Below are 12,057 nucleotides of genomic sequence, written 5' to 3'. Positions count from 1 at the left end.
ACGCCCCCAGGGCTCTTTTCCTCCTGCTGCTGTTACCTGTCCGTCTCTGTGTTGCTCTACTGTCTGTGCTTAAGGCTGTACACCCCGGGGTTTTGCTTTGCTTGCTTTCTGCTTTGTAATTTTCTTGCTAAATGTCTGTATGTATTTTTCCTGCTGTTCATATGATTCAGTGTATTAAACTCTGTTCCAAGAATTCTACTCTTTTACAGAGCATCTTTTTGAGTGTCTTGGTTTTAATTGGATTTGGATCTCCACATCGTTGGTGGAAGAAGGTTATCAGGATGGCTTCAAAATTTGCGACCACAGGTGAGGTCAGGACAAGTTTCCAGGAAATGAATGTAAGTTAATGTAATGTCCCCAAAAGTGATGGAAACACAACATCTGTGTGTGTGTGTGTGTGTGTGTGTGTGTGCGCGCGTGAATGGGGTTGGGGTCAAATGTTGGATGTATTTAGGTGTTTTATCTTTCTGTGAAATGTTTACATTGTTTATTTGTTGTTTATTTATTTGTTCATCGTTGTTGTACTAATAAAACTTATTATAGAATAACTTGGTGTTTGACTACCCTTGTTGCACAGTGTTGCCTTGAAGCAACAAACTAATATCTGTTTGGGGGGGGTGCAGGGTGTCAAATTTTATGATTGATATATTATTAGTGACCCTAAAGCTCCCCCAAAATAGGGGGGAAATATTTTTTTCCCCAAAAATTAAAAAGTCATGCTTATGAAGCAGACTCATTATAAATCCACATATTACTGAGCAGTCATTGTGTTGTATTCACTGTGCAGGCTGATGCTGATGATGGTGTTTCCTACGTCTCCATCAGCTTCACCAAGAAGACCAAGAATAAATCCAGGGTAAGAATTTCATATTTTTAAAGATTGTGTTAGCAGTAACTTCATGATTTTCAAAGCCCAGGTTATGTCTTTAAGAAATGTTTGTATTGTTTTCTTAAAGTCCCGTGGTGATCATGACGATGATGATGATGATGACACTGTGACCTACAGCACTGTGAAAGCTTCCACTTCACCTGCTGGAATTTCCACTGATCCCAACAACCTCTATTCCACCGTCAACAGACCAAAGAAATAGGATGTTACTCATGCTAAGTTTTTAAACTATACATATATATATATACATATATATATATATATATGTATATATATTTCAATTCACTGATTAGTTTTGGTAACTCGAGTCAAATATTAAGTCTGATTCTGTTTACTTAAGAATACAAAGACTGCAGGATTACTAAATTAGATTTTTGCTTCATACCACTGCATGTGCTGATAGATTCAGTGGGTTACTTTGAACAAGGTGAATATTATCACTTTAATATTCACCTTAAGTTTTATTAAAGTAATTCAGGTGGGTTTTTTTAATGATCCAATTTTAGAAGTAGAATATGAAAACAAGCAAACTAACAACTAAAACAAGACAAAACACAAAGTTATTCATAGTATATGGATAAAAATAACATGGATGATTGCACATGCAATGCCTAGTTTGGGGGATTAACTTCAGTGTTAACCAGAATCCTTAAATAGTAGTTACTGTTTCAGGTCTCTGATGATGATGACTTACTAGTGTGCTGGCCTGCTTTCCACCTTCATGGTACAGTAAGCAGAATCTGAGCTTTTGAATGCATCCTAAACTTTTTGTTATATGCCAACACTGCATCAGTGCTTTCAATGATATCCTGTGATTAATGGAGTCAATACCACGACATAAGTGTATGGATAAGAGTACACATTGGTGTATGCATGGTTAAAGCATGGTTAGCAGGGGACACAGCAATTGTTCAGACTCACATATAATAATGGATTGTATTTATATAGCGCTTTTCGAGACCCTCAAAGCACTTTACAATTCCACTATTCATTCACTCTCACATTCACACACTGGTGGAGGCAAGCTACAGTTGTAGTCACAGCTGCCCTGGGGCAGACTGAGAGAAGCGAGGCCGCCATATCGCGCCATTGGCCCTCTGGCCATCACCAGTAGGCGGTAAGTGAAGTCTCTTGCCCAAGGATACAACGACCAAGACAAACAGAGCTGGGGATCGAACCGGCAACCTTCCGGTTACAAGATGAGTTTCCAAACCCCCTGAACCACGGTGGGCCCAGATTTCAGCTTTAGACAAATGAGAAAATTCTGCATGGTCATATAAACTAATATAATGAAACACTGCACTACTTTAAGATTAATATAATTTAATATAATTAAATCTATAGTTTTATAGATTAAGGTAGTTTTTAATTAATATTAAAAACTATCACAGTAGTGATCTCCCTATGATTGTTTAATTCTGGAGCAATTAGCACTAAAAACAAGACTGTGTAAATGTTAGACTTTTCATTAGGCTGACATGTAGCACAAAGTGAGAAGTGTAGTATAAGTAAACAGTTTCCTTTTCCACATGCACTGGGAGACTTATTATTACTCACCGTTTGTACACCATATTTTATGGTTCTTTTCCCCAGTTTTTTAAATTCTTAAGGACAGTCAATTGAACAAAAACAACAGACATTTGTCACCAGCTGTCTTCATGAGACGTTCACAGGAAGAAGAACTGTGTGTGTGATATGAATGTGGTCAGCTTTAGAGGGTTAAACCTCCACAGCTCTGCATATCCTCACCAAACCACTTCCCTTTCACAAATAATTACTTTTAAAAAAAAGGGGGAAAAAAGAGAAAGGAAAGAAAAGGTGGAATGAGACCACCAATAATTGCTAATATGTTTTTTGTTTTTTTCCTAATTGCTAGCACCGGTGACCTGTGCTGCCCATTCCCTATTTTTTTCTTTTATGATGGATAATATGTGCTCTATCTGTTATTGAGCTGGGGGAGGACATGAGTGACAGTAATTAATGTTATACTACATATTATGTTTTTTTATTGCACTTTTTCCTTTTTCTCTTGACACCTCAGACCACAGTAGCAGCTAGCATTTATTTATATTTTTGTCCAGCTTGACTTCCTGTTCTTTCATCTTCAATTTTAAAGATTTAATTAATGGGTTGAACAGTTCTATTCTTACTGTACCCTTAACACCTTTTTCTAAATAATGCATGAATGGCTTTCCTTACATTTCAGCTATTATATGATTTCAAATTACACTCAGACAGCATTAAAAAACAAGATAAAATAATCTACTATAGGTTGAGAATGGTGTGAAACCTCAACACAGTTCAGTCTCACACTCAGGGATGTGTTAACCATTTATCTGTCAGAAGTTCATCTGGTCATCATGAAACCTCCAACAGCTCGGCTGCTGTTGTACCCACATTCTCACCAAAACACTTCCCCTTCACTTCTCAGAAAACAAAAAGAGGTGCAATGAGAACCAACAGGTCTCAAACCACTAACACATCTCATTTAGTTTTCTTATGTAGCTGCTAATAGTGTTTACTGCTGCGGTATCATCATGTTTCATCCTAAAACCTTGGATCAAATTCAGGTGTGTAGAGGTTGAATCTTGACCTCTTATCATGTGTTCAGGAAAACATAGTTATGAACCTGTTTTCTAATAATAAACTATGAGAAAACATTATATACAGTGAGTGAATATATACAAAGAGGACATTGTGTGCAGTAAGCGAGTGAATTATATACATTATATAAATAAAATAAAATAAAACAATGTGGAAATTTACAGTTCGAAATCTGAGAATGTACATTGTGTGTGTGGGGTGTTAAAGTGTCTTGTGCTGTAGTAAAGCCAGAAGAATCAGGCGTGATCTAAGTATGTGTTAGCAATGAGTCCTGTCTCAGTCACTTACTTGTTTGATAATTTACTTGTTTGATATTGAGCTTCGAGCGCACTTATTGACAAATGCAGTGGTCACATCAGTGGTCACATCTTTTTATCTGGTCCCAAAAATCTTGGAAAAAAATTGAGCTTGGTTCCAAAAATAGAATGCTGCAAACTGAAATTATTATGAAACTACAGCTGCATTGAGAATAGGTGAGTACGGATAAAGATTCACACTTTTTTTTTTCATTTTTCTTAAAGATGCAGTTTCAGATTTTTAATATTACAATTAAACGCAACAGACAGATAAAAATCACTGGTTGTTTTAATTTTGTCATCTTTGTATTTAAATTTTTATCTCTCCTCCTTTGTACTTCTTGAGTTTTGAGCTCAGTTCAAAAGATAATTACAGACAGTAACTGATGTTATGCTCCATATTACAATTACAATATTTTCTGTAACTACTTCTCTCTGTTTTCCCTGTATGTTAATAAGAATGAAAAAAGAAAAGAGGAAAATGGGGCGTGAGGCAGGGGACACGCTGGGCAGGTTGCCAGTCTATTGCAGGATGTTCCTATCATATGATTTCAAATTTTATTAAAATGAAAAAATAATACAAAATTATCTGCAATAGTGTAAAGAGTTTTGATCTCTTTCACATGTGGACAAGCACCACCATAAAAACAATTTTAAACAATAAACCGTCAACAAAAGCTGCAATAATAGACACATCTCAACTAATTATCTTCACACATTTAACTTCCTCTATTCTATTATTGATCATTTTCCACTGTTGCACAGTCCATTAAAGGCACTATAAGTGAGTTTGCAAAATGCATTAAAATACGAATATTTAAATATTTAAAAGGTTTTTACTTCTTTCATATTGAGAGAGAGGTAAGGATGCTAAAAATCTATGAACTGAAATAATTCAGCAAGAGGAGAGAAAAGGAGTGATGTCACTATGAGGAAGTGAGCAGGAAGTTGATGCTGTATTCATGTCTGAGAGCAAGAACAGAGACTGAGAGAGACAGAGAAGCACGATGGCTGCATTCACATGGATTCAAATGTCTTCATTACTGATACTGATGCTTCAGTTTAAAGGTAAGTGTACATAGAAACACATTCAATTAATAAACTGCATTATTATCACAAGTGTTACTTCTTTATTCTTCCTTTAACTGAGACAGTCATGGTTAACTTTTAACTTTTTGACTTTAGCTGACTTAAAGTAAAACTTTAAGAAACTGAAACTTTTATTTTATTTTAAAATAAACTTTATATCACAACACTCATATTCATAACATATTTGATGTTTCACATTTCTCTCTCTTTTTCTCAACAGGAACAACTGAGCAACATCAAACTGGTCAAACTGTCACAGCTGGACGTGGACATGATGTTACTCTGCCTTGTAAAAATGTGATACAAGGTCAGCATAACTGTAACAGTACTACCTGGATCTTCAGTGATTCAAGCAGCTCAGTAGAACTCTTTGAACTTGGGCAGAATAAAGAAGCCAAACCTAAATCAGACAGACTGAGTGTTTCTGCAGACTGTTCTCTGGTTATAAAGAAGGTCACAGATCAGGATGTTGGTCGTTACACCTGCAGACAGTTCAAAACAAGAGGAGGATCACAAGAAGGTCCAGACTTTATGATTGATCTGTCTGTTATTAACAGTGAGTATTTACATCTTAATGTTTTCAGCTCAAACTGTCCTGTTAGAACAACAAACTGAAACACCACAATAATTATGATCACAGTGATGAAGTTCATTTTTCTATTGTTGCTTTTCTCTTACAATATCTCCATCTTCACCAGTGTATGTACATGAGAACAATGATAAAGCATCTTGAACAGCTCTGTGTTGACATATGAACACTGTAGACTCACAGTTGAGTGTCTGTATGAAGATAAAGAGAACATATCCTCAGACATGAGACATCATCAAAAATGAGACTTGTTAGACTGTTAAACATCTCACCACTGTTTCCTCTCTGTTGTTGTTCACTTACTTTAATATTTTTTTCTTACTGTTTGTGTCTTTAATATTGTTATTGCATTTCTTTAGGTGAAGATGCAAAACTGACAACCAAATCAGCTAAATCTCTGACAACAGCAACAACTAATCCATCAGCAGGTAGAGATTGAATCTCTCTTTTTGACATCTTCCATTTAAGTGTCAGGCTGGCTTCTGTGTGTGGGGAAATTCAGTGTTATGTTTCACATGATTTAATAATCTCTCCAGTTCAGTTGTGGTTTACTGAAGTCAGAACATTAACTGTGAGAACTGTGTGGAGATTTTACAGACACTCACCAACCAAACAACAACCTGCTCCAGGCTGTAAGAACTGTGCTGACTGAAAATCATCTATAGATGAATCCTCCACGTGGAGATTGCAAAAGAACTATTTTCCAACTGCTATCAGGTTGCTGAAATTGTAAAATTGTAACTTGCATATTATTATTATTCAGTTGACAGACATATTCTTTTTTTTGCATTTTGCACATCTATAATTATTCTAAAATGTCTTTTATTGTGTTTCTTTTATTGTGATTTGCTAATTTGCATCACTGCAACAAAAAGTGTTTCACCCACTTTTTCCAGTAATGCTAAATGTCATACTGAAGGTTGACAGTGTTATAAAGCCCGACTACCATCCTCTTCTTCTATATGTGGATTGCATAGACCACGATTCCTCTGCAGCTTTTGTGACTAAGCTGTCCTTCCTAAAGGGCCACCAGACAATATAACTCCTGGCATCACTGGGACTTAAATCAAGTCAAGTGTTTTTACTGTCATTTAAACCATGTTCAGTGGTACAGTACACAGTGAAGCGAGTCAACGTTCCTTCAGGACCATGGTGCTACATATAACATATGACAGACAATCAACACAGGACTACATAAAGTGCAAGTGTGCAAAAAAATGAAACAAAAACAGTGCAACACCAGACAGAACAGAACGATACAGACACAAGACAGTGCAGATTCAACAGTGCAATCGAAAAGTGCAACAATGACAGTTGGTTAAGCAAAAACACCGAGCACTGTGCACAAAGTAACTTGATGTATGAAGGTGTGTGTGTGTGTGTGTTAGTCCAGTCACTGAGTGTTCAGAAGCCTGACGGCTTCGGGGAAGAAACTGTTTTGCAGTCTGGCAGTGAGGGTCTGAAAGCACCGGTACCTGTTGCCAGAGGCAGCAGGCTGAAGAGTGTGTGTGAGGGGTGTGTGGGGTTCTCCACAACGCTGGTGGCTTTGCGAATGCAGCGGGTGCAAAAGGTGTCTGTGATGGAGGAAAGAGATGCTTCAATGATCTTTTTAGCTGATCGCACTATCTCTTGTAGGATATTGTGAGCTGATACAGTGCAGTTACCATAACAGACAGTGAAGCAGCTGCTCAGGACGCTCTCGATAGTCCCTCTGTAGAAGGTGGTGAGAATGGATGGAGGGAGATGGGCTTTTCTTAGCTTCAGCAGAAAGTAGAGACGCTGTTGGGCCTTCTTAGTTATGGAGCTGGTGTTGAGGGACCAGTAGAGGTTCTCCGCCAGTTGAACACCAAGGAATTTGGGGGTCTTGACGACTCACAAAACCTTCCAAAAATTAATGAAGGAGGAAATGTGAGTGATGGTTGTAAAACCCAGAATTTAGATTTATTTGTAAATCTTCATACATTAGCTCAGGACACTTTAATTTTCATGAAAAGGAAACATTTTTATTTTACTTTTGGATATCTTTTAAAATAGTGTTAGTTGATTTGGATACCTTTTATTGTTGGTGTTTATCTTCTGTAGCAACATACACAAACAGCCCAGCTAATAAATCAAGATCAATTCTGCAGTAAGAAACAAAAGTCAAATGACTGTAAGCCATAAACAAACCAAAAATTCATAAAATAGAAAGTCTGATAGCAAAAAGAACTTAAATGTCCAAAACTCAACATGCAAGGTTGCGGAAACTAAAACCATTCAAAAACACATTTAAACCTCATCACTGCATCTTTAAAGACTAAATGTAATTTATCTTATTTAAAAACATTTGAAAATTGCATAAAAATTAAAGCCAAAATTGTTTCTGTCGTTTCAGATTTTCTGTATTCATTGAGATGCATCATTGTGTCTGTGGGTTTAGCAGCTCTCTTAATATCTGCTGTTACAGTCAACATGTGGATAAAATGTAAAGGTGAGAACATCACAGATAAAACTTTTACACACAAGAGCTTTGAGTTTTACTCTTTACTGTCCGTTTTTTTAAATTTAATTTATTGTTTTCAGGAAACAAAACACAGACTGAAAAAACAGAGTTTGAACACTCAATAGTCCTCTCTAACTTTATAGAGCAAAATCTCTTTGTGGCATCTGTTCCTGTTTGACACGGTTGATATACAAAAAATAACTTAATGATAGGAATAAACTGTGACCATGTTCAACTCCAAATTAAATACCCAGTTGAAAACATCAGACAAATGAGTAAAACAATATCACAAAGGATGAATATCAGAGAGAATCAAAAGTCTGTTGTGTTGTTTTCCACAGGAGCTTAATGATGAGGCTGAAGATAGATTGAACTATGAAAACATTGGGGACTCTTCTGCTTCTGTCAGACTCCACTGATCAACAACTCAAACATCATCTCATCACATAAATTATCCCATTGCTGTTGAAAACACTGTGTGTGTTTGTAAAAATGTTGTCTTATGCATTTGATTGTTTGTCTTTATGCTTAATTTTGGATCTCTCCCCATCTCAAATAGCTTGAGATGGGGAGAGAAGGTGAATTTTTATTACATTTACAAAGAGAAACAGATGTGATGATCCAAATTATAACTTCAGTATTTTCTTTTTTATTTGTTTGGCTATGTTATAATAAGAATAAATAGAAAAACATATTTGTCATCAACTGTATTGTGTGTTTTCAAACTCTCTCTCTCTCACAGACACCTGATCCATCCACCACAGACCACAGTACAATCTAGCATCTATTATTCTTTCGAGTTTGACTTCTTGTTCTTTCTTATTCAGTATTAAACTTTTACTCTGCTGGTTTGAACAGCTCTGTTTGTACTGAACTTATATTGCAACATTTCCTAACATGTATCTGATTTTATTGTAGATATTACATGATTAAGATTTATACTCACACAGCATTAAGTTAAAAGGAAAAATGGCCTATGAGTTGAATTTGGTGTGTAAGTAAAGTGTAAGTAAAAATTGGGAGTAATCTCAACAATAAAACCTTAATATTAATATTATTCCAAAATTTTACTTGCACAGCATTAAAACAACATATAAGGACCTGCTGTGTGTTGAAATTAGTGTGCATCCTAAAGACAGTTCAGTCTCACGTTCATCGATGTGTTAACCATTAATCTGGTTCATCTGGTCATCATGAAACCTCCAGAGCTCTGCTGCTGTTGTACCCACATTCTCACCAAAAACCTTTCCCTTCACTTCTCAGAATGAATGACTTCAGAGTTTCGATGAGGAACAAACACGCCTCAGACCACTAACACACCTCATCTGTGTTCTGAGCTGCTGCTAGAATGCTAAAAATTGAACTCAAATTCAAGTGTGTAAATAATTTTAATCCTTAAGTCCTTTGTGTGTGCAGACAAACATCTCCATGAACATTATTTTCTAATAATAAAACAAATTTAAAGAACAGCTACATGTAAACACTTAACCCATCTAACAGTCTTCAGACATTTAACTTCCTCTATTTTATTGTTAATCTTGAGAGTTTCCACTGTTGTACAGTCCTTTAAAGGGACAACAAGGGAGTCTGCTAAATGCATTAAATATAAAAGTTAATAACTATTTCAAAGGTTTTTACTCAATTTGATATCTACATTAAGAGGGAGAGGGAGATACAAATGCCTAAAAGCTATGAACTGAATTTATTCAGCAAGAGGAGAGAAAAGGAGTGATGTCACTATGAGGAAGTGAGCAGGAAGTTGATGCTGTATTCATCTCTGAGACTGTCTCATTTGTGAACGTGAGAGCAAGAACAGAGACTGAGAGAGACAGAGAAGCACGATGGCTGCATTCACATGGATTCAAATGTCTTCATTACTGATACTGATGCTTCAGTTTAAAGGTAAGTGTACATAGAAACACATTCAATTAATAAACTGCATTATTATCACAAGTGTTACTTCTTTATTCTTCCTTTAACTGAGACAGTCATGATGTACTTTTTGACTTGAGCTGACTCTTGGAAACTAAAGTTGAATCTTAAACTTGTGTTATATTTAAAATAAACTTCACATTATAAACATAACACTCATATTCATAACATATTTGATGTTTCACATTTCTCTCTTTTTCTCAACAGGAACAACTGAGCAAAATCAAACTGTTCAAACTGTCACAGCTGAACGTGGACATGATGTTACTCTGCCTTGTAAAAATGTGATACAAGGTCAGCATAACTGTATCAGTACTGTCTGGGTCTTCAGTGATTCAAACAGCTCAGAACTCTTTGACCTTGGGCAGAATAAAGAAGCCAAACGTAAATCAGACAGACTGAGTCTTTCTGCAGACTGTTCTCTGGTTATAAAGAAGGTCACAGATCAGGATGTTGGTCGTTACACCTGCAGACAGTTCAAAACACCAACAGGATCACAAGAAGGTCCAGACTTTATGATTCATCTGTCTGTTATTAACAGTGAGTATTTACATCTTAATGTTTTCAGCTCAAACTGTCCTGTTAGAACAACAAACTGAAACACCACAATAATTATGATCACAGTGATGAAGTTCATTTTTCTATTGTTGCTTTTCTCTTACAATATCTCCATCTTCACCAGTGTATGTACATGAGAACAATGATAAAGCATCTTGAACAGCTCTGTGTTGACATATGAACACTGTAGACTCACAGTTGAGTGTCTGTATGAAGATAAAGAGAACATATCCTCAGACATGAGACATCATCAAAAATGAGACTTGTTAGACTGTTAAACATCTCACCACTGTTTCCTCTCTGTTGTTGTTCACTTACTTTAATATTTTTTTCTTACTGTTTGTGTCTTTAATGTTGTTATTGCATTTCTTTAGATGAAGATGCAAAACTGACAACCAAATCAGCAAAATCTCTGACAACAGCATCAAATAATCCATCAGCAGGTAGAGACTGAATCTCTCTTTTTGACATCTTCCATTTAAGTGTCAGGCTGGCTTCTGTGTGTGGGGAAATTCAGTGTTATGTTTCACATGATTTAATAATCTCTCTAGTTCAGTTGTGGTTTACTGAAGTCAGAACATTAACTGTGAGAACTGTGTGGAGATTTTACAGACACTCACCAGCCAAACAACAACCTGCTCCAGGCTGTAAGAACTGTGCTGACTGAAAATCTATAGATGAATCCTCCACGTGGAGATTGCAAAAGAACTATTTTCCAACTGCTATCAGGTTGCTGAAATTGTAAAATTGTAACTTGCATATTATTATTATTCAGTTGACAGACATATTCTTTTTTTTGCATTTTGCACATCTATAATTATTCTAAAATGTCTTTTATTGTGTTTCTTTTATTGTGATTTGCTAATTTGCATCACTGCAACAAAAAGTGTTTCACCCACTTTTTCCAGTAATGCTAAATGTCATACTGAAGGTTGACAGTGTTACAAAGCCCGACTACCATCCTCTTCTTCTATATGTGGATTGCATAGACCACGATTCCTCTGCAGCTTTTGCGACTAAGCTGTCCCTCATAAAGGGCCGCAAGACATAACTCCTGGCATCACTGGGACTTAAATCAAGTCAAGTGTTTTTACTGTCATTTCAACCATGTGCAGTGGTACAGTACACAGTGAAGCGAGTCAACATTCCTTCAGGACCATGGTGCTACATATAACATATGACAGACAATCAACACAGGACTACATAAAGTGCAAGTGTTCAAAAAAACAAAACAAAAACAGTGCAACACCAGACAGAACAGAACGATACAGACACAAGACAGTGCAGATTTAACAGTGCAATCGAAAAGTGCAACAATGACAGTTGGTTAAGCAAAAACACCGAGCACTGTGCAACTTGATGTATGAAGGTGTGTGTGTGTGTTAGTCCAGTCACTGATTGTTCAGAAGCCTGACGGCTTCGGGGAAGAAACTGTTTTGCAGTCTGGCAGTGAGGGTCTGAAAGCACCGGTACCTGTTGCCAGAGGCAGCAGGCTGAAGAGTGTGTGTGAGGGGTGTGTGGGGTTCTCCACAACGCTGGTGGCTTTGCGAATGCAGCGGGTGCAAAAGGTGTCTGTGATGGAGGAAAGAGATGCTCCAATGATCTTTTTAGCTGGTCA

At 36.6% G+C, this 12,057-nt stretch overlaps 1 protein-coding gene across 1 annotated transcript in view; it reads left to right on the top strand.

The window, feature by feature from the left end:
* The window catches only part of LOC106097546 (mucin-3A), a 326,173-nt gene that overhangs the window by 61,369 nt on the left and 252,747 nt on the right, over window positions 1-12,057 (top strand). The gene's annotated exons all lie outside the window — the stretch shown is intronic.

This window comes from Oreochromis niloticus, linkage group LG15 (assembly GCF_001858045.2).
Source record: "Oreochromis niloticus isolate F11D_XX linkage group LG15, O_niloticus_UMD_NMBU, whole genome shotgun sequence".
Classification (NCBI taxonomy): domain Eukaryota; kingdom Metazoa; phylum Chordata; class Actinopteri; order Cichliformes; family Cichlidae; genus Oreochromis; species Oreochromis niloticus.
Note: the sequence above shows the minus strand (reverse complement) of the source record. Positions and strands in the feature narration are given on the sequence as shown.